At 39.8% G+C, this 24,389-nt stretch overlaps 1 protein-coding gene across 2 annotated transcripts in view; it reads left to right on the forward strand.

Annotated features, from left to right (window-relative positions):
* Nucleotides 1–24,389, forward strand: part of opcml (opioid binding protein/cell adhesion molecule-like) — a 274,800-nt gene that overhangs the window by 196,879 nt on the left and 53,532 nt on the right. The window lies entirely within an intron of this gene.

A 24,389-nucleotide genomic window follows, 5' to 3' on the forward strand; every position in this document is an offset into this window, starting at 1 on the left:
AAGATGCATTTGTGACATACTCAATTCATTTAATGTATTCAACTGCAATTTTAGTAGTTTTTCCACATCTGTTTTGTCTAATTACATGAAGGTTTTATAATGTAGTAATCTGACTTCAGTCATTTTATTGCAATAAAATGGGACTTTTATCCAAGCAGATAAAACATAAAACATAAAAACCTGTCAAATGTTGCATCATGCACCTGCCAAACTCAACTTAACCAACTTAACTCAACGCAAACATGTGAACTACTGGACTACAACAGGTATTTTAACAATGCTACTGGTACCCAAAAAAAAAAGTATGCATCCACATGAACAACTAGGACATTACACAGTCAATTAAATTGAAATAAAATACAATAAAACATGTACTTTGGGACTAAATAGCTAAAGACACTATCACAGTGGAGGAATGATGGCAAAAAGGAGCTGATGAAAAAAAGATGTCTTTTGGACAGCACCGCCAGAAAAGGACATCCTTGTTTTCCACCAGCTCGGGGGTTTTCTGTGAGAGCCAGTGATGTGGCCCCCTGCTATCTTTTCACCTCCTCTTCAGCTATGGCAGTTCATGATGCTGGTGGGGATTCAACATCACTTAGTCTGGCCAAGTAGCCCAGAGACGTCCTCATCTTGGCAGTTTAAACGATGGGGGGTCTGGGATCATCTTCAGTGGAGTCAGGTTCCACCTGATGTCCCTGGCTCGGAGATGGTCTGCTGCCTTACTTCTTAAACACACACACACACACACACACACACACACACACACACACACACACACTGAAATGCACTCTGTAAAAGACAGAGGCATAGGGAGACAGAGAGAGACAGAGAAATTATGCAGCAAATATGTTGTTTCTCTTTGATGAATCAAAACAGTAGTAGAAGAGGTAGTCAGTTCTTGTACCTAAATTAGTACCGATATCACAGTGTAGAAATAATCTGCTACAATTAAAAGTCCTGCTTTCAAAACTTTACTGGTGTAGATGGAAAAAAGGTCTCACCATCAAAATATACTCAAAGTACCAAAGTTAAACTATTCATGGTGCAGAACGACCCATTTTAGAGTCATCTGGATTCATGTGATGCATTAATATGTTAATCACTTTATTGTTGCAGCTGGTAGAGGTGGAGCTCATTTTATTCACTTTATATACTGCTGTGTACTATAATCTGTAATAGTACATGATCAGTCATTAGTTGATTTGTGTGTTGATAATCTCAATTTGAAAACTAAAGTAACGAAGATTGTGAAATAAATGTATAATGTAAAAGAGTACAATCCTAGAATATCATGGAAATATTCAAGTAAAGTACACTACACGCACCTCATAATTGTACTTGCATCACATGTATAACTTCACGTCTTTGTTTTGACTAACTTCCTGCCAATCCTTTACCCATAATGCACCAGAAGAAAACTCAGCACCATCCAGTGCAGTAATTCTTAACCATAGTGCCACAAGCGCCACCTACAAGGCCGCCATAAACGTTCTGTTTTTCACCTGGGGGCCGGACAGGTTATGAATACAAGACATCAGAAATATAACTGTCATCCACGAGACGCTCAGTTACAAAATAGCAGTAATGCGTCAGTCAGTTGTTTAACAAGCTTCAAAATGATGAAGAAGAAACTGCTGCTAGGCTGTAGCCAAAGTTGTAGGGAAGTATTTAAAAATGAAAACAAAAGAGGTGCCGAACACCCCAAACTTCTAAATGTTTGTGCGAGTATAATCCTGAGTTTACGAAGTAGGGCTTTGTGAACGGAGGTAATGAGACGGAGCCCTGAGCCCAGGATGTGGAGTGTGGGCTAACGCTAGCCTTGCTAGCTAGCGGAGCACTGAAGGCTTCAAAGCTAAAACGGTATCTAAAGACCAACCATCCAACGCTTGTGGGTAAGCCAGTGGGATTTTTCAAGCGAAAGGGCAATCTACTACAGATGCAAAAAAAGTCGGTAGTGTCACTGACTGGCAACTCAAAATGTGCTCTGAAAGGCAGCTGTCGCAGATATGAACAGCAACTTCTGGTTCTGCAAAAATTAAGACTGCTGAAGCATATCATTCACAGATGATAAGGCTATATTTTAATTTGCACTTTATTTAAATGTTATTTACAGTTTATATAATTTGAAAATTATTATTTTTGCCTATCAGGTGATGTGTATTCATGTAATGCCCCTCATTGTGGCATAAGCAGATAAAAACCCTGTATCAAGCTGTGCATAATTATAAGGCACCGACTTTTCCTCAGTCAAAGTGGGCCAAAAACGAGATTTAATGGAATCTGAAAACTCAAAAATGGTAAAGAATCTTTCATTGGGGCGTGATCACAAAGCCAGCAAAGTTTTTTTTTGCAAAGTGTTCAGAAAAAAGACGCAAATTAACTGACTTGCCTGACTTAAGCCTTTAAATTAGTTATTGTATTAGCTGGATTTGTTCCACGACTTGCTGTCTGTGCAGGTTCTAGTGCACTATCATAGCAATTGTTACCAAAGAGTTTGATTTGCAATATTAATAGTTTATATAATGGGAGATGGATATTTGTCGTTCTTGTATCGCGATACAATACCATATGTTCCCCCCTCTAAAACCCTGACAGTTGTCCTTTCGTCAAATTACCTTGGGGATGTTTTAGGATGGTGATTAGATAGATTTCTGTGAGCTTTAGAGTTGGTGATGAAACTGGACTCAATCTGGATTTAATTTGAGATTGCTAATAGATATTGATTTAGGGCACAGTATGTTGAAATATGTCCCGGCTAAGTTTCATTACAAAGTTCATCTAAACCAACTATCTGCGTTTAGACTTGTTTTCTTTAATGATTATCCATTTCCTTCACTGCGAGTTTCCACAAACAATTAGTACCAGCACCATGAGTCTGCATTAGACATATAATTAAAATCCAGATGAAGTAGTTGCACGAATACCTCATCTAGGGTCACAAAGACAATACGCTGTATCAAGGAAAAACTTTCTTTGTGGAAATGTTCACATTTTTCTTTTGACATTGAGAAATGGCACATTTTCTAAAATATAATTGACAAGATCTTCACCAAAAAAAAAAAACACAGTTCAACTTGATGATATTCTCTTTCATGCAGTCATAATTAACATTGAGTATTTTTCACACTGTATAATTCATGATGATATCTCATTAACTCTTAATTGATGCTGAGAAGCATCAGGCCATGGTTTTAATCAAACAATAGACAAAGCATATTCTCGCACAGACAAGGAGACACGTCTCCAATTATACTTTCCCATGGATTTATATCGGTCCCTTTGTCCTGACCTTGAATTACCCAACCATCTGGATGCTGCGAGCTCATACTCGGAACCAAAGAGCAGCATTGCACAGAGCGGACGGAGCTGGGCGCTGACACCCAAACAACCCTGACGGCGCTCTGTGTAGTCACAGCAAAGGAGGGATGCACCTGAGGGCAGCAGCGTCTGTCAGCGGTACAACCACAAAACAACTCCTGCCACAACTCTCCATGACTAAGAGGGATGCAGAGTTACAGAAATGTGCTCTCTTTAATCAATGATCCTCTGTGTTAACAAGTCGTTCTTGATTAATAGCTTGATTCCCCAATAGGGTTTTTAAACTACTGCTGTGGCCTGTAATCCAAATAAATTATGCATTATAGTTGCAGATCATAACAGCAAAATAATCCATTCACTTTGCCTTTTGTCAATAAACAACAAATGGCAGAATAGTTCAAACTCTGAAATAGCTGTGTCAAGCATCTGGAGGTTGCTTTTAATGGATTGGAGCTAAGTCAATCAACGAGGCCAGTGCTGTGTGCAATAATATGTATCTGCCTAAATTCCTCTTTCGGAGGAAAAGGGTATTAACATCCAAAGCATGCAGAAGAATGAACAACCGTTCATAGTGGTGCTCTTAGTCTTCTGAATGAGGATCTCTTGTTTCATGGGGAAGGTCTCGACACTTACTCTCCCGGTCACTATATATTTAATAGAAAAACGCATAATTAACTAAGATAAACCAATCCATTGGCATTCGTAATTACAGAGGTCATGTAGGTGGCCTGGTTGACGCAGAAAACATCAGCATGTCAAGGAGTTTGCCCTACATTAATATGAATAGCATATGCACAAGTCTGTATATGAATATGATTAGCATATTAATATCTACATACTGTATTTATGTGTTGCTAATACAAATGGAAATCCAGCTGTAACTTGTGTTTCTCAGCTGGTTAGTCAGAATCTCTTCTGACTGGGTTTGAGATGGAGTGTCCTCGGGCAGAAGGAGTTATTTTTTTTTAACAATACCAGAGCAGCCTTTGTCACTGATCTCCCCATACATCCTTATTACACTTGTTTTTCTGACATTCCATGGTGGAGAGGGAAGGACGGGTGAAGTCAGAGAGGCCTTGTGTAATAATTCTTTCATATTGCTTTTGTGCTGTATTTCTGTAAGGCCTCTGTATACGACTGTAATGCATAATTATAGTTACCATGGCAGTAGACTTTGATATATTTATATAGGCAGCTCTGCTGTTTATTTGGATAGAGAGGAAGGCATGGCCCAGTGTTTCTCTTACGCTGGCACTGGTTTAGGACCACAGTAGTGCAATGCTGCTTTGGATGGATTACACACACCAGTACACAACATGAATACAGAGGCAACTTACAATTGCTGCCACTTGTTCAACTTTCTTTAGTTCTGTGTTGTGAGAACATTTTGTGGGGAGGGACACTGATTCATGTCAAACCCTGGAGTCACACATGAATGAGTAGAGTACATGCTGCACCTTTATGGCAAAGACAGATCAGGAGGCCCTGGAGGATGTTAGTGGGGCCTTTGCCCCCCACAGGCGTTCTCCTCTCTCGTCGCTCAGAAATGGAGATTGGTGTTGAACCTGCACACAGAGAAGGACTCTGGAGGCTAACATCAATCAGTCCAGTGACCTTGTCAGCTGATACCCTCAGGAATATAGGGCATCTGCCTCCATAGTGACTGCACATAAGGAGTGGACTGACTACAGTTAAGCCCAACTACAAGAAGGGATGTTATCCTGGAGTGCTCCGTAATGCGTAGTGTATGTATCTCAAGGACTCTGAATCAACATAAAGTTACACTCTTATAACAACGTTAAACCTTCTGAGTCCCAGAGCCCCCAAAGATGGGCACTCAGCCCCTCGTCGAGCCCTTCGTCGAACCTCTTCGTCAATCTCCCAAGCTCAACCAGTGCAAATAGGGCCTCTGATGTGATACAGCAAAAAGAACAGCACATCCTGGCTTCACAAGTCAATACAAGTACATTGTCATGTTTATGACACTATTCCACATTAAATATAAACATAAAGCATGAGTATGACTTGAAGGGACTCGAGAGTGACTTGGGAGACCACCCTGATTTTTGAAAATATGCCATTTCACATTTATTTTATTAAGCTACACAGACTTACTATACAGTTTTTGGAATCTTTGGAGCCGACTGAATCCACCAGATTGACTGAGAAACCAAACTTTGCCAAGATACGTACAAGATTGTGACGTATGTCCTGCAAAAAAAGAAAAGTACTTACTTGTGGTTGAAATAAAATATATCAGGTCGTGTTTAGCTCTCAGTCTGGAGATCACGGCCAGAGTGAAGCGAAGACCGTTCAGGGACGAGGGAGAGAGTGGGAACTTTCATTGTTGTCCGAGTTTTTTTTTTTTTTTTCATTCTTCTGGATACTATCATAAAGTAATACAACACTTACACATATATGAACGTGTTATCTATTTTCACAAGGGTTTTCAGTATATTATAGCTTTTTAAGTTATTCAAATAGACCTTGGCGTTTAGGAGATATTCACTATTCCGTTGAACGCAAACCATTCACAAATGTTGTCAGTAAATTGGCTGGGACTAAAAAGGTGAAGGACTTTGCTTCTGTTTTTCTAATGAGCCAAAAACTGAGCTGTTTCCCTCCTTTTGACTGCTCCTGAAACAGCAAGGCAACAGCTTGTTGTTCAGTGAAACTGCATCTTGAGTTTGGATACTTAGAAATAATGTTAAAAGAGCTCGTCCTGCTTTGCTCTCTGTAGCTTTTGACGTAAATCAACTAACGTTTTCGCTGTTTTTGAAGAACAAACACTTCCTCTTCAGCTAAAAAAATGAAAGTCACAGCGCCTCGTGGTCGGTAGCTGATGGTGGCTACTTCACTGTGTCATTCTGTTGTAGTCACCACATCTAGCCAAGGAATGAGGAAACAGTCCAACACAATGGCAGACGTAACTGGAGGAGGACAACAAGTTCAACAATTTGATCTCTGATTTTAAAGTCTAGAGAACGTGAATCTTCATGGCTGACACCGGTGTGTCTGCTCTGCGTCACTGCTGCAAAGCTTTTCATGGCGAGAAGCAGAGCACAGAGCACAGAGCCGCTGGAGGAGGAGCCGGCATTTGGCCTTCAGTTGTTGATTTGTAAGTATGAAACCAGCTGATACTGTTAGAGACGGATGCCAGACTCGCTCAGGGCTTTGCAATCTTGCGTCGTAGCAAAGAAATGGTGTCTGCCTGTGTGTGATATCTGACAATCTAATCACATGCAGTTCAGGTAGCGTGGAGATGTTAAGATGTACTTTTACTTCGTTTCCAGGGAGGTTGTGTGTTTCCAGGATGTACAGAGATGTCTGGGCACTGTGGCTCCAGGCATGCATGCTTCAAAATGCTATAGCCCCAATGTTTCCAACCACGGCCCAGCATTCACTTATTTGTCTAAACACAGACAACTGCAGGCTGTGTTGGGGTAAATGCTATTTTTACATAGTCGTACAAGCTGCTGTGGAAAATGTGTATTAGCTCCAGATTATACATGTCATGGCGACGATGATGCGCAGACCTGGCTATCTGTTACTGTTCAACCTCCCAAAATGTTTGCACCAGTAAGTAAATATACTTCGAAACATGTTTTAGGATAAAAGATGAATCGGTCGGCATTATGCAGCACAGCGTTGCATAACACAACGCAGCTGTAGCACATCGCACATCAGAAGACAAAACAACTCTTGAGTCAGATTAATATGGCCGACATTTCATCCAACGTCAAGAATTCATTGTCATGGTGTTCAATTGAATCATGAGACCCTTAATAAATAGATGTATGACGATAATCAAACATTTGATGTGTGCACTCGTTGGACATAAAGTAAATCAACATAACAGACTGCATCTTTAGATTCATTACTACAGAGGAACGTTGCTGTCTGAGGCAGCGAGGCTCAAACAGACTTTGTTTCAGCTTCCCCTGAGCTCAGTGTCCCTCCTGTTTACTCTCAGCATCCACATCTCTATTTGTAGCCGCACATGACACGTGCAGGCATTATATGCTTGTCATTTGAAGGAATACTTCACTAACTGCTCTGCAACACTTATTAAATGGATCACCGTCGCGAAAAATAAAAGTGTCATGTTGGCGGTATTGGAAGTCCAGCTGCAGATTGGTCATGCTTATTGCGCGTTGCCGCGCCGCGCCTTTCCAGAAAACAACAACATGTTCCTTCTTGTGGCGGCTGCTCTGGTCGCTACTGTCCATCATCACACGGTGACTGGCACAGCTTTTTCAAGGTACATCAGATACATCAGAGTTGCTGAGAGGATTGCAATGAGTTGCCTCTGATCAGTATTCCGCCGCTGCAAGTAGTGCTGCGTCTATAAGAACAAGAACAGCAGGGCCTGGATACACCCTGACCTTGTGCTAGCTAAGAGAAAAACAAAAAGCTTCCACACAAAGTCATGCTTTGGAATGTGCAATACATACACAAAGTATATTGAGTAGTCGACACTGAAAGAAGGTCATTATTTCGAGAGCCACGCTGCATTTAGTTTGGTGTCTTTGAGCACAAGAGGAGAGTGAAGTCGAGTTTGATTGGGGAGTTGTTGTTAGAAGCTGGATCATCTTTGTTAAGACAAAATAAATATGACACACTTCATCAACACACTTTTAGTTGAGATGATTTGTATTAACAACAATCGACAGTCAGATCATTCAGAATGACTAACTGTCATAATAATTAGTGATGATAATGAAGTTATGGATTTGTTGAAGGAATCTATTTTCGGTGGAAAAGCTTTATTTTTGCACAATGTTACAAGGAACCCTCCTTCATCAGCTGCTCTGGGAAAACTCTGCCAGTGGTGCCAATCTTGATCTTTCTCCCTCAGTCAATACCAATCAGGGGAGACGGCTGGAATTAGTTCTTGAGCCATTGCTCCGAGACACAGACTGAGGAGTGACCTGTGTCGTCTGCAGCATGCAAGCTCCTTACACTGCTATCTGTTTAAAACAGAGGCAAGCTGGTGTTGGTAGCCACTGCTCATGGGCGCTCCCAGTCTGGGACTTCCATCAATGAACTGGTTAACTAATTGTTCAGCATATGCTGTTGTTGTTTTTTTTCAGGGGTGTCACAGTACTTTGTCATGGAATCAATTCTTTAATTTAGCAGGCAGGTTCTTGAGAGGAGGCGAGGCAGGTGTCCACTTCAATCAGTTCTTCTTCTTTTCGGCCCTGAACAGTCACTGAGCTGTGGAACTCTCCACTGGGATGTTTTCAGGAGGTCTGCAGTCGTACTGTTAATGGGTTGATCTTAAATAGTGTTTATTTATATACTGTTTATTTTATTGTTAACCTTTCAGGCACATTGATATGAACACTTGTCTAAGATTCACTGAAAGTAGGAAAGCATCGGAAATTGGGTCTAATAATTAATATCTGTCTTCTTTTATCCAGTAATGCATCGTCGAATCTAATCATCATCTAGTGTTGAACTCTGCTCTAGATGTATTTAAAAAAGGTCCCGTCATTGAAAGGTTACGCTTTACTTAAAGTCACACTATTTATCATTAATAACCATTATAAGTAACATTTAATTATTACTGTAAAGTAGTTGTTTGCCAGACATAAGGACATGTTTGCATGTTTATTAAGCTACGCTTTGATCAACGTTAGAAATTTTCCTCAGAAGATATATTATATATGATTACATATGTGTACCTATATTGTCATTTATTAAATATCACCACACCAGAATAAAGACTTATATCTGCCGACAGCTGCATTGTAGTGCGTCATAAACCATATTACATGTTTATAAAAAGTGTATGGTTATATAGAAGGAGTTAAACCGTCATCAGGTATCCAATAGATTTGAATTACCTGCTGACAGCCTGAAGGAATTCAATCATTTATTTTGCAGCTGTCGTATCACAAAGGTAAAAATCTTTTACTTCACAAAAACAAACACACACACACACACACACACACACACACACATAAAAACTGTGACTTATAGAAGAAAATTATAATGACTAAAAATCATTCAAATTCAAAGTCTGCATGAAATATTTATGACAAGGAGAAACACATTGTTGTTAACAACATATCTTGTTTTTGACTTGGTTATTGGAGGTTTAAAGATTACACTATTGTGTCCTAATCCTCTTTCAAGGTCATATTCATCACAGGTGAAGCAAGAAAAATAAGGAATCGAGGCATCAAAATCAAGTCATGCACATTCACATTCAATATGTGTATTATTCCTGATACATGAGTTAATATTTCATGAAAAGAATAAATTAAATAGAATATTGGTTCGGCCAACAGAAAGAATCTCTAAGGACTGTCCATATATTCAGAGGAGTCCTCTGTGGATTACTGGGTTTATAATGAACAACATTTATTTATATGACCTTAATGAAGGATAGCCAGTTTAAAATGAACTGGAGGTTGAATTTGAGTTGAACGCTGGCATACAAATTATAAGAATTCCTAATGAAGCGATAAATGAATCTTTAATTATTTTGTAATTGCTTTGGTGCAATGTCCTGCATTTGCATGTTTTGCAGCGTTTTACCTTGATCAAGTAGAAGGAATGGTAGTGGTGGGAAAACCACTTTTTAATGCTTTATTGGACAACAGCAACTAAACAAACACTTTGTTATTATTTATAAGGCTGTTATGTATTTTTCTATTTAACATGGTAATAATAATATGGACAAGGCAGTTTTGGAGCAGCTACAATGCAGATTAAAGCAAACCAACAAATACCTGTGCATTTACTTAAAAGTCCACAGTGTTGCTCCTTTAACAAAGTCTGATTGTCTAAATGAGGTTTCGTCATAGACTCTGTATAAGAAGGGAAGTCGTCACCGTGACGTCGCCCATTGGTTTGTGGACTAATGATTTTGAAGACTCAAGTTTGGCCTTTTGGCGGTCGCTATCTTGGTTTTTGGCTGTTGCCATCCAAGGATGGGTATCGTTTGGGTTTTTTTCCGATAACCGTGATACCGGTGCCTGAACCGATACTTAAAAGAAAAATTGACAATTGACAACATCAAAGATTTTTTTTTCTTCTTCAAATTGAACAATATATTAACTGTTTAAAGTATTCAATGAATATTAATGAATAAAAAACATTATAATAAATAAAAAACATTATAATAAAATACAGCTTTAAACTTTCTAACTCATCAGCTGGCCTGATTGGGTCCTTATGCAACAGAACTCCACTCATAAACTGCTGTAGTCTACAAACTCTGCTGCTTTACTGAACTACACGTCATCATTATTATCAACCGGGAGAGCTTTTCTGAACCAGACGGACCTGCTTTTGAATGTGGCAAACACCAAATGAACCGAGGAACAAACACGCCTCCTAATAATCTTACTTTGTGTCGCGGCTTGGAGCGTTTCTCCTGCAGAGCGCCAAGTCGATGTTCTTGCCGTTCAACTGCGGTTTCTCCGCTCTGACGTTGACCTCTATCAGGGAAACCGACGTTGGGCGGCAGATCTAATCTTAGATTAACACTGTGCTTATGAATGATAAAACATGCACGCCCGCAAACTCTTTTTCATCCCCGGAGTTTAATTTCTCCCTAATTCCTTACTTTTTAAAAATTCTGTGTTAAGTAAGAGGACTCAAGCCATTGAGATATGAAATGTAAGTAAGCTGTTCAGTGGAGATGTTCAAAGTAACTTATCATCAGCATACATCTGTTAGCCAACCACAGAGCAATTCTCTGGTAGGTCGCTGATATAAAATGGACCTAGATCTGAGCCCTGGTGCATTCCCTTTTTATTGCCACGTCAAAACAACTGTTCCTCTGAAGGCACTTGTGCAGGCATACCCTCTCGTGTTGCTAAGTGAATGAACTAACATTATGAAAAGATGTAACACAAACTGTTGTATGAAGCTACATTGACTTGAGCTAGCATCCCTTGTACACTATGGATTTACAGAGAGTTAACTTACCTCTACTTTGACAAAGAGATAAGTTAAGCACATTTCACTCAAACCAGCGTAACATCAACTCGACAGCAAGATACATTTATGAAACTATCACAGCAATAACTCTGCTGAATTGGCTGAATTCTCTGTCCACAATTAATATTAACAATTAAAACCAAAAGGCATAAAGAATATTGTACTATTCATAGAGTCTACTGGAATGCCTTAGTCGGCAAAGCATGGATTAAAATGAATGCAAGCTTCACTGTATATGTATTTGGTTTTGACTATGTAGAATACTACAGCAATATCAGCAGAAGCACTTGACGTCCTTAAATACTGATGAAATAAAAATATTAATTTACTCTATCATGACTTCACTCGATAGAATTCATGGAGTGCATTTTCTCACATACACTTCTCTCCCTTATCATCTTCTTGATACACACAATCTAATGATTTACAGGAATAGGAAATAAACCTGCCACAACTCATTTTAGTCCAGATACTGCCAATTTTAATTTCAAGCGGGCCAGACCAGTACAATCCCAGCTGTCTGGGCTCTCCTCTGCAGATTCCCTCGCTTTACGACGCATTTGTGACAACACTTTCATGACGTGAGCCATTTTTACCGACTTGCAACACAATGCCTCACTGTGACAAATACAGTAAAATGTCCAAAATTGTTGTCCTTCATTTGCAGCTGGTACTTTGTCCAGTTTTACTCTCGATCATTGATGGTGCACCGTCTGTAGCCCCACTAGCTCCTCTAAGACTCCGATAGTTTAAATCTTTTTAATTTATTTCAATTTTTCCCTCATTTTAACAGTTGTCCAGCGGGTCGGACAGCTCTTCTCTTTCTCTTTTTTTCTCTTCTTTGATGCAGAAGACCAGCAGTATTCTGCATTGGTTTGCACAAGAAAGAAGTGTTCAAACATTTCTGACTATTTTTGGTATTCTACTGAAAAATACCACTTCATGTCTAGTATGCCCATTGTTGTTCTGAACATAACCGGACTGGGCTTATTATTCAGACCTTGAGTCTAAAGTCCCCACATGGTCTGATCCTACCAGCACAGATCTCACCACTAGGTTAAAGGCTCGCTGGGTGTGGCTGACGGTATCCAGCCTGCTCACTGACTGTAGCGGCCCCTCTATGCCAGTGTCCAGTATGTTCCTTGGGCTCATGTTTAACGCATGGCAGTTCTATTAAATCCTTTTGAAGGAAGACAAGACTGGTCTGGGTTTCAACAGTTTCCGGGGTAGAATTCCTTTGGTTGAAGATGGACTTTGTTGGGCTCAGAACCTTTTGATGCTTTATTTGTAGGGCAAAGTGTGTCATCAGGCTGAGCACTGTCAACTGCTACTTTCACGATAAATGTGAAATGTAAAGATAGCTTAGAATCTATCACACTGAGAGACCAGGAAAGCATATCTGCATGATTTAAACACATAGGATATTTGATTGACAGTAGACAGCCTGGTGAGCTCCACCAAATGCCCCTAGGTGGAATTTCCAGTAATTAACCAGTTGGAAAACGCCTGCATTTAATTAGTTGAGGAGGACATGCAGCTTGGTTTTAACAAGTAAGAACAATGCAGATACTGTACATGCTGTGCATTATTGATTTCATAGAGAAGCTGAATAATGTCTTCACATGGCTTGTCACCTGAAGCTCACCATTACATTAACTTTTATGAACCTGAAAGTGTTGGTGCCAGCTGCTGACTCGTGTCTCCACTGTTACAACAAACAGGAAAGTTTTGAACGTATGTTATTAAAAAGCAATACCTGGACAAACTTTCTATGTGCTGCAGGACAGACAATTATGGAATAAGTGGTGCTAATATTGGTTATTGATTGGTGTACATGTAATTTATTCATGGCATTCATGGAAGGGCCCCATCAGCAGCAGGTTGACAGAATGGAACAGAGAGTGATCAGTTCTTCTCTTCTCTGTGCCATTAAACCTGCATCCCTAATGCCCTGGAGTCCAATGAAAACAAAAGCCAAACTTGTGACAGTGACTACATGTAACATCATGTGGTGCACAGTTATCTTTGTGCTTGTGGTGTGACGTGTACTGCTGCTACAGATCGTTGAAGTCCTTGAGACCTCGTGGTCTAACATCATACCCTAAACAGTCAACACTTCAGGGGAAAGACTCAGGGAATGTCATTGACATACTTCTCAAATAATATTGAAGAGATCAATTTGTATTTGGGAAAAATAGAAATAAAATGGAACCTTTTTTTTTTTTCCACAAGCTGAACAATAAAGTAAAGTCTGGCTGATTCTTCTGCTGTGTTCACATCAAAGGGAAAGCGACGCTGAGTTTGACCGCGGATCATTTGTGTGCGGTCGTAGTGTGTGTACGGTAGTTATGTGAACACACCATCCAAAAAACAATAACAGTGTGCAAACTGTTTCCGCCCCCTGAAGAGTAGCAGCTCGGGGTCATAGATGCACTCAGCTGTGTTATCACTAACGGCCCCTACTGACCAGGGGCCGGTTAAAAATAGTGCATAGGGACAACGCAGGCAGTCATTGGCAGAACAGTACAGGCTAGAAATGGTTGTGAGAGTCATTGCGAACACAATAGGTCCTTGATTTTGCAGCCATAACTCTCCACCCAAAATATTATGCAGCTTGCTGCAACCCAATGCACTATTAGCCATGGACAGACCCAGAGTTGCACACTCACTCAGTCACGGATGCACACAGTAACACTCACAACCCAACACCTGACGATCATGATCAACCTTTAGTAATTAAACATGGGGTTATCCTGATTCGGACCCTGAAGTCAGAGCTTTATCTAAAATGTAATATATGCTTGACCTAACACAACCATTAATAATATGGACATATATTTGTCATACATGAAGGTAACTGTGGTCTATTTTGACAGATTTTAAGTCTTGTCATGCAGCTTATTTGCAATAAGCTGACCTGTACAATTGAGATATGAATAGGAATCTAGATGAATGCAGCGGGGTCTATTACCGACCCATCTGCTTTCTGTATAAATCAGCACAATGTCCGTCTGGAACCAGTTGGAACAGTTTGCCATGTGTTTCACAAATACTTCAGTTGGAGTTGTATTTCATGTGACATCCTGATCAGTACCAAAAGAAACAATGAAAAAGAAAGACCTCGATAAACACATGGACACACAATCCACCTCTACAAATTGAGGGCTTGCAATGTAAAGTATGATGCATGACACGTACAATATAGTGGTGATACAGGTTAATGCGTTTTAGTGTCGTAATGCCTGGAATCCTCATTAGAATTCACAGGATGAACCACGGTGCTCAAAGACCCTGCTTGCTTAAGGAATGTGTAAATAAAGAAAATCACATTATAAAGATGTATTCCTCGAAATGTTGGACAGTTATGATTCTAAAGGTCCAACGAGTTATTGCACTTTTGATAAGACGAATACTGTATATGGCTTGCGCTGCAAGTTAGGATGAAGGAGGTGGTGAACGGAGACTGTGTTAATCGGTTTAGCCTTATCAACAACGCTGCAACACATTGCCAACATGGGTCCATGCCGTGGGGAGCCTCTGCATTTGTTCCAGCGGGAAACCCTTTTAATCACATGTCCGTTTTAGGGCATCCATTTGGGATTGACTTTGACAATACATGGCATCTCCTGAACAGAATGTTGTGCACCGTGATATGTTGGAAGGCAAGGGTAATTCAATTCAATTATAAAATGCCCGAGACGGACTGCAGGATTATCCTCCTTAGTTTCGTCAAGTGTAATGATGTGGCTCTGTGTTTTTCTGATCGGGGCTCGAGCCTTTCTCCTCCATAAAAGGAAGAAGAACAGAGAAAGCATCGGTTCTTTCAGTTCAATGCACGCTGGGCTAATAAGCTTCAGAGCTCATTACAGAATAGAGAGAGGCTTCTCCTTTTCTTGCAAAATGCAAGTAATGAGGCATTTGAAATATTCCACAACATTAGGATAACTGAAATTGGAGAGTAAGGCCTTTAAGCCTTGCTTGTGTAACACATTTTAAAAGTGCTCCTTCTTTCCTGAGGCTGGTTCGGATTTCACTTTCAATTTCTCACCTACCGAGCTGGATGGCCATTTGCACTGTTTTCATTTTGTGCACATGATGAGTGCATGCAGAGATGTTAAAACAGCCTCCTTGGCTTTCATTCAGATACATTATTTGATGTTTTATATGCAACCGCACTGTTTGTATTATTAATGATTTGCTCTGAGACACTGTAACATCCCATCCTGCGATTCGTATTACCCTGAGGCCTAATTTTGTGATATCTAAGGCTTTCTTATCACTCCACCTGATTTTACTGAGATGGTTTTATTAGATGAAAGAGTGTCAGAGCTGCACAATGACACACTCATCTTTCGGGTACTCAGTTTAGTCTTAAAATTAAACGCTGTTTGAGCTGATGTGACCCATCACTAAGGAGATTATCCACTGTTTTTAGGCGTGAAGCGGCTTAACCATACACCCCTCTGGACAGGAAGCCGGTCCATTGCAGGGGCTCAACCCACATCTATCTTTTGATGAGGATGTGGCAGGCAGTGAAGATCCCTTATTTAACTGAACCCTAAGTATAAGGACATGGGCTGATTAGGTTTTGTTGCTAATCTACCTCTGAGAAGTCATCTGTTCCAATTTGGAACATCGGGCCAGCTGCAAAGTCTTTCGGTTTGTCGGTGTGAAACAGCAATTTCCTTTACAAACTTCATTTTGGGGGGGGGGCTTCTTTAATGCTATGATAATGAATATCTTGCAAAGCATGTACCAAAACAGATTATTCTGACATTAGATAGGCGGGAAAATTAGTTTCTAGAAACAATCCTTGCAGAACATTAGACATGTCTAATGGAAGTGGCATCAATCATATCATCTCTGCAACAAAGCAAAAACATGCGTTTTCCCAAAATGTGAAACTGTGAGTTGTAAAGGAGGTGGGACAGTGAGGTCCAGTCATTAGAGAGACAAGAAAGTTATTTTTCTGGATGTTGTTATTGTTCTGCAATAGCACATGAAGTAACAGTATTTGCACTTCACGTACTGTTGCAGAGCTGTAACGTATCCGTACATCCCTTGGCCACTACTGTATATAGCCATGCAGTGTACGATGATTATTGCACATTTTGTACTGACTCCTACGAAGTGTTTGCTCGAGTCATGACAGGTGCAGCACTCCTGCAGGCAACAGCAGACATTGAGCAACGGAGATGCACAATGTGACATCCAGGATACTTTTTTCTCCGAAAAATATACAACCATCAGCACATACTGCACTTATTATACAAACTTCAGAATAGTGAGCTAGCTCATGCAGTAAGGAAAGTTGTACACAACTGTCAACGTTGTCGTCTGTGGATATACATTTCAAGGTTGTGGTTATGAAAAGTATCTGGAAAGCGTTTTAATAGTGCTCAAGTCCCAGTTGTCGAATCATCATATTCCACAAACTGAATTCACCCTAAAAAGACCCTTTGGGTTGCAGTTATGTGCCTAAACACAAGCTGCTGTCTCTGTCGACATCCCTTTAATTCCAGTAGATGGAGATAGAAGTGTGTGTGACAATCAATTAAAATGTCCGTCTGAATTGCTTCCTGTTTAGACACATGGGCCTTTTCTGACATTATACTGGCTAATTAGAGTTCATCAGCAACATTGACCCCATAACTTCACTAATTACTCTTGTTACGTAGCTTTGGGAGCTGCCGCTGCAATATTTCAGACTACAGTAGTGCTGAAACCATTACTTAATAAATTAATCAGGAGAAAATTAATCTCCAACTATTTTGATAATGAATTACACAAAAACTCAATTAACAGCTGAGGGACAATTAGACTGGCTCCATTTTCCTCAATTCACTTGTTCAGTTTGTTTTGCAGAAAACACGAGCAAATTCACATTTACCGGCATGTTAAAAATAAGTATGTACTAATTATCATGTTTTTACATTTAAAGCTGTTTTTAAATGAAGCTTTGCATGTCTGTCCTCATATTCTATATTGTCATCCCTCTAAATTAAAATGGAAAATTGGATTCTGTGTCAATGTGAATATATATATATATATATATATATATATATATATATATATATATATATATATATATATATATATATATATATATATATATGTAATAGATGGTGCTGTTAGATCGCTGGTCGACCGTCTCGTTAGTACAGAAGTCTCGCTGTGTGCGCCACAAGCTGCAGACATCGGTGGCATTGATGTCTTTTGAAATCAAAAAGGAATTTGAACGTTCACATTTTTGTTTGGATTGTGATTACATCCATCTATTTACAATTAATTTGAACTGAACTAAACTAAGTGCTGCTCAGCTCCCAAACTGTTAGAGAGAGAAGATGGACTAATGCACTCAATGTTTTGGTAAGTTAATAATAATAATTTGAATGTCAACGTTATGAATGAGGGATTGAAGCTTCAAACTATTCCGTGCAGCCCTAATGATAAGAAAACTCCCCACCGATGAAACGTTCATGAAGTCTGAATATGTGAGCAGTATTATTATCAATTATTTTCATTCCTTTAGTCTAAAAGGGTTCACCGATCAAAGGAAACCTAACAATATTGTCGATTGTCATTGTTCAGTGCATTACTCTCGACACAATTTGAGTTTACTAGCTTTTCTTACCTCGTTGGCCACAAAATAAATGTGTGCCAAATAGTTGCTGACGTGCAGGTGGGTTTTAAGAGGACTGGTTGCCATAAAGAAGCTTTGTTAACCGTCTCAGAGCCAGAGTAAATGAATGATTTGTTATTGATAAGTTATCTACCATGCCACCTGCCCATAAGGACATCCATACAACATTCATACACCACAGGAACAGCCTGTGGGAGCAATTTGGGGTTAAGTGTCTTGCCCGAGGAGACATTGACATGGGCTAGCGGAGCTGGGGATTGAACCGCCAATCCTCTGATTGAAGGGCTACTGAGCCACAGTCACCTTCCATTAGTTGCATCCCCAATTGAGACAAAATATATAAAATAAATTGCTAGTCTAAAACCTCACTTAACGGCTCGGCAGAGTGGAACTCTACGATGTCAAGAGAGTGTTTGAGAGTGTTCGGTTGAAAAACTGGGATATCCACCATTCACATATTTAGAACTGGCAAAGCAGACTTGTTGTCATGTTTGTGCCGATCAAAGGAGAGTCTCAAGGCACCGTGTCCTGCCAGGAGCCGCTGTCTTTTGTGATTTTGGCTCTTTCCATCTAAGAAGCAACATCACTTCCAAAGCATGTTCATGTTGCCTTGTGTGAGTAATTCAGTAAACCTCATGTGTTCGATGTGGAAAGAAGAATTTACCTATTAAAAAAGCATATTACTGATAGGTATACCTGAGGGGATCATTGGCACCAACTACTTCTACTCTGTCTCGCATTTAAATCGCATGAAAAGCAATTTTGATAACTTTTTGAAGAAGATGATGTAGATTGATCGCCGAGGTGAGATTTATTTTTTCCCAATTACACACACGCCCACACACGCACGCGCACACACACACACACACACACACACACACACACACACACACACACACACACACACACACACAACCTTCATGGATAGACGTCTGTCAGAGAGAGTGGCCACTCAATACACACATGGAGGGAGGTCACAAGAAAAAAAAAGAAAAACAGAAGACGCTCCTGTTGAGCAAACGAAGCCACTTCAACCACCAGAGCGGACTGCCACCACATCATTGGTGTGTGAACTATCTCCTCGATTAAATATCAACAGTCCACATCAGACAGAAAGTTATGTTGGTCTAAAATCCTCAAAGGCAAGTACAGAGGTGTCAGTGGATTCTAAGTAAAGGCAGTAGCACGGTACAGATCGTCAGATCAAACCAAACAGGGTGGAACTTGTCTTTCCTGCTGTGAAGTCAGTGACGCTCTTACTGCAGCGGGGAGCAGCAGCAAAACAGGATGTGAGCCAGATCCAAAGCAAAATACAGGAACGATTTTTACATATATTAATCAAATGTAATACATACATATCTGATCTCATTAACATCTTATCAAATGACTGCGGGGTAACACTTTATATGACACACATGTCTAGAATGCATTATATACGTACATAATGTGTTGTGCTTTGAGTACTATGTAATTATAGTTAGAAGCACTTTTATTATAAAATGATTCAAAAAAATAATCACTTAAAGAAAAAAGAATTACTTAAAGCAAACAATGGGGTAACGTATACTTATGATACAGTATTACTAATATATATACACATTTTGTATTACTAGCAATGAGGAATTTTCACAGATCTATACAACTACATTCTTCATTATGAAATACTTTGTTTTATGATTATTGTTCTAAAGCATTATGATTCATTTTGAGTGTAACTATAGTGTACTATATATATATATATATATATATATATATATATATATATATATATATATATATATATATATATATATATATATGTAGAGAGAGAGAGAGAGAGAGAGAGAGAGAGAGAGAAAATTCAGCTAAGATGCGGAGTGGAGGAGACTATAGGATGGAAGGGAAGAGAACAATCTATCTCGATAGCCGTTACTCCATTTCTTAAGCGCACATTCTCATTATATCCTTCCTCATTTAATCTGTAGGCTGACTGGGCCTGTTGTGAATATAAGCCATGGTGCGTGAGATTCACTCTTCATGTAAAATCAACCAGAGATAACTATAACCTGTCACTGGTGACAAGATATGATTGCTTTCTGCATGGCATGTTGAAGTATAACATTAGATCTCAGAATAACAAACATACCAAATGGAGCTGAAGTGATAGTTCAGGAAGGAAGACTTTCTTGACATTACGGGTCACATGATCAACTGATCTGGGGGGCGTCCACTTTTAAGCAATCAACCAGATGCGGTGCTGTATCTCTAAGCCAATCATAACGTTGCTGTCAACTCTTAAAGGGGTGCTCTGCTGTAGCTAGTTGTCATTCACAGCTCCAAACCGAATGTGACCCTCCTCCACCCCGATCACCTCCAGGCATGACAGTCAGTCACACTCCTAATTCCTCATCAGGTTGCAGCAACTCCCTTCTGCATTATAAAATACTTTCAAATGTGTTATGATTATTGTTCTAAAACATTATGATTCCTTCTGAGTGTAACTATTATGCATCGCTATAAGCAGATTGTAACAAATTGTAAGCATGTTTGAAATGCATAATTGGAGTCATACAACATCTCGCCTGCTGACTAACACTGGCACATTTATAGAAACGCTGCTACGTGTGTATTTTCCTTCTTACAAAATAAATAAATGGATTGAAACAACGTAGATCATGCATATCCCTCTGTATGTGGACACAGTTCACAAGGCTGTTGTTCTCCAAACGCTGGATAATATTTGCTAGATTTTCATGAAATTGCAGGTATATTTGTACACATTACCCTTCTCAAACTGGAGTCTTGGTGTTGCAAACATCGACCAGATTCAAATTGTCTTGAGACTTCCTGTCAGCATTCAAATGTATCTTCCTTTTGTCTGAAGAAAAGTTACAGTAAAACCAGAAGATTTTTCACAGCAATTCACTTAAGATGTCACGACTGTATATCTGCACATGCACAAGTGGCACCACATCCTATTCTTCCATTTTATTCACAGGCTGTGATTTTGAATTTGAATGGAGTCAGAAGCTGAAGCTGGGAGCCACATTAGCCTGTTTTGACACATCACACATTACTGCCTCAAGTCTGCCAGGGGCCATCAAGGAGAACGCTTGCTTAGGCCAGAATCTGACACTTTCTATCCATAAAAGGCTTAGTATTAAGACCCTGGCATTTACACATTCTTATTTCTGACTGCTTGCGATGTTGATCCATTATATAAATTACACTGACTGTAAATATGTGGTTGTACAGCCTGTCTTGCAAGCTCAGAATGTAAAATTATCATTATCTGATATGTCCTATTCCCATTCCATTGATTTATCCCATGTTTAGGCCGAGAGTTGTACTGAGCATGCCAAGAGTAATGCTCCTATTACACCCTGAAACAAATGCATTTTTAATATTAGTGGCTAGGATTACATGAAGGATCATTTGCATGACCTTTGTGAAGAGCAAACAACTCATCCCTTGTATGGAGCTCAAATCTGATACATTGCATACATCTTGGGAATACACTGAGGTTCTTTTAAAGTCTTCTTGGGTTGGATGTTTGTAAGATCCCGGTCTTGCTTTGTCTGTGACCTGACAGTGACATCCTCCTCATGGGGGATTATGAGCAGGTCTTCCTGGTGCCCTTTTTGCAGGAAGTGAACAAAACAAGGGCATCACCTTACACTCTGATTATATCAAACACCTAACAAGGGAATGGCTTGTGGACCTTTTTGGCCTGTTCCAAGAAACCTCTACTTCTATAAAGTTAGGAGGGAGGTGGATATCTCCATTTGGTTCACTAAAGTCTTGTTTGCTGTTGGGAAGGCTAAAAAGGTAAATGGTTGAGGTTTGTGTAAAGTAACTTGGATTTCCTCAGGAATCTGTGGTTTGATCATCATCATCATCATCATCATCATCATCATCATCATCATCATCATCAATCGTTTGGAAAACATGACCATGATGAAGGACCTCCTTTGAGAAACATTGGTCCAAGCACATTTGTTGTTGAGTGGCTTATACGAGTCATTTGTGAAAAACTGAAGCGTTCTCTGTATTTGTATTTCATCTTGTGTGGGAAGATATTATGTTGTTCAGACCTGTTGTAGGACATTGTCATGTGACATTAGTCATTAGTCCACTGTTATTCAAGCCAAAGTTTTTCACTAATGGATTGTAAATTCCATCAGCACAAAGCTATTTTTAGTCTGTAAATATAAATTACACTACATAATTATGTTGACATTATCCAGTTTTACCCTGCAATGAAATGTTTTAGCATGAGGTCCGGTCTTTTTTATGGTTTACTCACTAAAATGGTCTTACTTTACTTGGCCATCCTATTGTGGAGCCATGCATTGTACATGCTGCACGAGGCGGTTGCCCGAGGCATTTCAGGTACGGACGTCCTGCAGGGAGCAGATATTGTACATTGAAGGTGCACAAGGTCGGATCAGGAATACATCTTCTCGATGGACTCAAACTTCAGCACATTCTTCAGTTTGTGGCATTACAATTATCCATTCAGACTGTAGATGCAAATGTTAAGGGTGTGGTTAAGATCGAATATAGATTGAAAACAAAGCGGTTTTGACTGAATTGCTGTTAATACACCATGCCCCCTTCTGCTTGAAGAAACTGCAGAATGTATTTAAAATGCTCTACAAGATGCACTGTACGATGCAATGCATTTTAAAATCTGTTGTGTGAAAAAATGACTGCAGGTATAAAAAAGGCAGCAAGCAGACAAGGATGCGGCGTGGAGGAGACTAGGATGGAAAGGAAGAGTACAATCTATCTCGATAGCAGTTACTCTGCCTCTTTCCATTTCTTAAGCGCACATTCGCATTTCATTGCTCCTCATTTAATCTGTAGGCTGACTGGGCCTGTTGTGAATATAAGCTATGGTGCGTGTGAGTCACTCTTTATGTAAAATCAACCTGATACAACTATAACCTGTCACTTGTGACAAGATATGATTGCTTTTGAAGTATAACATTAGATCTCAGATTGACAAACATACCAAATGGAACTGAAGCGGTAGACTTTCTTGACATTACGGGTCATTCATAAATGTCTCAGTCTATTTCTCCCAGCGATCACACTATCAGCTGATCAGGGGGGCGTCCACTTTTAAGCAATCAACCACATGCCGTGCTGTGTCTCTAAGTTAATTATATCATTGCTGTAAACTCTTAAAGGGGTGTTCTGCTGTTGCTAGTTGTCATTTCAACTCCACCCCGATCCCCTCCGAGCAGTGGTCAGCCACACTCCTCATTCATCATCGGGTTGCAGCAACTCCCGACTCCAGGGAAGATTCTGCCGGGTCAGAACTCGGCGTCACTGCCCCGTGTTCATCCTGGTTCAGGATAGAGTCCAATCGCCAAAAGACTTTGCATCATTCCATGATTATACCAATGTAATACATTTATTGTAGAATTCAAAACTAGTCTCTTCTGATTGAAATGGGAATATCGACATTTATTTTGATGCATCCTCACTGTAGTACATTTCCCGTCAAACGTTGTCCCAGACGTAGAGCACCTTTTGTGCTTGTTAATCATATTCATGTGGCATCAAAGCTTTCAGTTTGTCAAACAACAAGAGAACACCAATACTTTTGTTACTCTGACTCGTTTGATCACCTGACATGCATCTAATCTGACTTTGACTTCCCACAACATATGTATCTCCTGATGGAGGCGGTCTTTTGTGATAACCAGCAAACTAAATCAAACATACACGTTGCCTCTTTACTGTATTGTAATTAATAAACTGGAGTGTGTTGGTGAGTTGCCCAGTTGTCCTTCTTGTGAGTAGTGTAGTTGTTGCTGTGTAGCGTAAATGAGCAAATAAATGATGAAGTGATATCAGATCAGTGGAGATGCTGCCATATAGGGCTGCAACTAACAATTATTTTAATAATGAATTAATCTGTCGATTATTTTTTCGAATAATCAATGAATCGGATAAAAAAACAAAAAAAGCATTGATGTATTATGTGATCCGGTTGCAACACATGAGGCTGCACTCACAGAAGACCTTCTTATTCTTTACCAGCGCGCCAAGCTCGTCAGTCTTATTGATCGTCACGTTCCCCGTTCTGATCGCCGGTATCGTTAGCCGTGTGCTTTCTTTGCTCAACCATCTCCGCTACTTATTGAGTGGCGTAATAGTACAACAAATGGATACTACAATTATTCACAAACTCTTTTAATAATCAAATTGTATATTGATTAATTGTTTAAGCCCAACTTGCATACTTGCTGGTACTTGATCTAGCATTGTAGGCTGTGGACTCTCTGTTAGAGTAAAACAGTCTTGCGCAAAGGGGGTTGTCCTACTGTTAGAACTTTGTGACTAGAAAACCTGGTGTTGGGACAACTGCTGAAGATTACAGTCTTCAAGTCAATATGTTAATGTGTGAGGAGAACACACAACAGTTGGTCTGGTCCAAAGAGCTCTGCTCGGCACTCGGCATTGAGCGGTGATTTCA

Source organism: Clinocottus analis, unplaced genomic scaffold, assembly GCF_023055335.1.
Source record: "Clinocottus analis isolate CAN_PGR_092001 unplaced genomic scaffold, fCliAna1.0.p SCAF_5, whole genome shotgun sequence".
Lineage (NCBI taxonomy): Eukaryota > Metazoa > Chordata > Actinopteri > Perciformes > Cottidae > Clinocottus > Clinocottus analis.